The 3,053-nt window shown below is 42.2% G+C and overlaps 1 pseudogene; it reads left to right on the top strand.

Moving 5' to 3' along the window:
• The first annotated feature begins 486 nt into the window (after positions 1–486).
• Positions 487–2,308, top strand: LOC110116732 (annotated as a pseudogene).
• Positions 2,309–3,053: the final 745 nt, after the last annotated feature.

Here is a 3,053-nt window from a genome sequence, read left to right as displayed (position 1 = left end):
TATTGTTCGTGATCTTAAATAAAAGCAACAAGAAGATGTTCATATTTGTTTATTTAGGACATCTCCAACCAAAAAACTCAATTTTTACCTCAAAATAAAGTAATACATCAAAATGCTGTAACTCGTCTCCAACCGAACTTCATTTTCTAACACAAAAAAGGAATATTTTGCGCATATTCTTACTCATACTTTATTTATGACCACAATGTCGCATTGTTTACCCTCGCCTGAATAGTATTTTTTTGGCGATCGAATGGAGCTAACCAATGACGTCAAATAAGTGTTAGGCATTCGGCTGAGGCACTCTCAACAATCGAGTCATTATATATTTAAATTTACTCAATTAATCAAATTAAATAATTATGAATTAGACCAATCAAATTTAACCACAAAAAAATTTTTAGAACACTCAAAGCTCTTTGTCGTGTTCCCTGGCATATAGATTTCATTTGGTTCTTAAAGCAGTTTTTTATTTTATGCTAAAAATCTGCTTACTAAGCTGTAGAAAGAAAGAAAAAATTCATCCAAGGGAGGCTTGCAGTTCCTGTCGTTGCAGTTAAAAAGCAACAAAGCCTCCGAATCCCAAAAAAAATGGAGGTCGCCAAAGAAAACGTGAGGCAAAAAGCCCACCTTATTATCTTCCCCGCCCCCCTCCAAGGCCACATAAACGCCATGGTCCCCTTAGCTGACGCGCTCTCCTTTGCCGGCAGCCTCCGCGTCAGCTTCCTCAACACAGACCACAACCACCGCCTCCTCAGCTTCTTCTCCCCTTCACAATACTCCCGCTTCTCTCTCCGGCCTAACTTGTGCTTCCTCTCCATTCCTGACGGCCTCTCCGACGGCAAACCTCGCTCGGCATACCAATTGACTGAGCTCTTTCATTCGCTCAGAACCCACTCTGTGGATTCTTTCCGCACGCAGCTGCTCGCCGGCGGGAACAAAGATCGTGACGGTTGGCCGCCTGTGAGTTGCATTATCATGGATGGACTGATGCCCTATTTTATGGACGAAGCTCAAGCCTTGGGGATTCCTGTGCTTGCATTCCGAACTATTAGTGCATCTTCCCTTTGGGTTTATCTTTAGATCCCTTAGATGATAGAAGCTGGCGAGCTCCCTTTTCCAGGTAGCAGACCCCAAGTTCATTGTTTCTTCCATTTTCCTAACAAGGTTTGAAGATTCTCAAATTCATTCACTCAAAAAAAAAAATCCCAAATTTTTTATGCTCTTTGATGCATCAAAGCCAACACCATTATCCTGCGTTGTATGGTATGAGTAACGATTGAAAATAATAATAATAATAATAATTTTGCAGCCGATGCAGACCTTGACGAACACATAAAGAGCGTGCCGGCCATGGAAGGCTTTCTCCAGCGTCGAGACCTCCCAAGCATGTGTCGAAAAGCAACGAAAGCCAACGACAAAGAACTTCAATTATTCTCAAACTTCTCTGCCAGCAGTACGCGGTGGAAAGGACTAACCTTCAACACTTCATATTCCCTCGAAGCTCCCATCCTATCTAAAATCTACTCCCTCTTCCCAACCACCTATGTCATCGGCCCCCTCCATGCTCTTATCGAATCAATTACCTCATCCTCTGTCTCCACCAGTCTCTTGGCCGAGGACCGCTCTGCCCTCAACTGGTTGGATGCCCAGCCATACCGCTCCGTCATCTATGTCAGCTTCGACAGCCTAGCTCGGCTGACGCAGGAAGAGCTTCTAGAATTCTGGCACGGGTTCGTCAACAGCGGCCACCGCTTCTTGTGGGTGGTGCGGCCTAATTTGGTAGCCGAAGGAACGACTGCGGTTGAGATGGTGGGGTTGGAGGAGAGAGTGAGATTGGTGGCGTGGGTGCCGTAGGAGGAGGTGCTGTGACACCGTACGGTGGGCTGTTTCATTACGCACAGTGGCTGGAATTCGACGCTGGAGAGTGCAGCGGCAGGGGTGCTGATGGTGTGGTGGCCGTGGGATCAGCTGGTTAATAGTAGGTTAGTTGGAGAGGTGTGGAAGGTGGGCTTGGATATGAAGGATGTGTGCAGGAGGGAGATGGTGGAGAGTATGGTGAGGGCGGCGATGGAAGGGGAGAAGGCGGAGGAGCTCCGGCGAAGGGCTACGGAGATGGCCGTTGAGATTGGGAGGAGTGTGGGGGAAGGTGGGGATGCCAAGTTGGACTTTGAGAGATTGTTAAGGGACATTTTGTCATTAAGCTTGTGTGCATCGATAGCATAGTAGTCTTATTTTCAGCTCCTGTTGTAATATATATATATATATGCTAAATTAATTTAATATTAGTTATCTTGTAATAGTAATATATTCCTAATTAAAAGGCTTGATAAGGGATAGCTTTTTTTACTATTTTTTAAAGTTGTTTTTGGCTCCTCTAGGTGCAAAATCCTATATAATGCTAGTGGGTTTTTATAATTAAGGATTTGTTTGTGAGAACTTTCTTATTGCTTCTTAAAGCAGTTTTATAATTCAAATTTTAAAAATTACTTTAAGAAGCAGTAAGAAAATCGTCTCTAATGAAGCCTAAATTTCATCTTGATGCTAGTATTGATCACTATTAAGGCTTCATTTGGGACGGCTTTCTTACTACTTCATAAAGCGGCTTTCTAGTACAAAAAATTTATTTTTTTATTAGAAAACAGCTTTAAGAACCAGAAAGAAAATTGTCTCAAACGAGGCCTAAGTTAGAATGATGATAATAAGATACATGCAGGTTCATGATAATTTTTTTGAGACTTTTATCTCTATAGCTCGACTAAACTCAATTTGACCCTCTCTATGGCCATTAATTAAGAATAGGCTTATCTACATATAAATATGAGCAATGTTTTCTTTATGATGATTTCTCAAAAGCAGTTTATATGGAGCAACATCTTGGGTATGTTACTTAGGGGAAGAAAAATTGTATAAGCTTCAGAAAGTCATAAAGTTTAGAATGAAGTCCTTGAGCTTGTTTTAATAAACTCTATAAGGTTCTTGAAGGCAAACTTCCTTATGCCTCTCTCCAAAGCTAGAGAGTTCTAAGTAAAGGCGAGGTGGACTCCTACCAA

Source organism: Dendrobium catenatum, unplaced genomic scaffold, assembly GCF_001605985.2.
Source record: "Dendrobium catenatum unplaced genomic scaffold, ASM160598v2 fragScaff_scaffold_1191, whole genome shotgun sequence".
In the NCBI taxonomy this organism is placed as follows: domain Eukaryota; kingdom Viridiplantae; phylum Streptophyta; class Magnoliopsida; order Asparagales; family Orchidaceae; genus Dendrobium; species Dendrobium catenatum.
The sequence above is the reverse complement of the archived record's forward strand: the minus strand, read 5'-3'. Positions and strand labels throughout refer to the sequence as shown.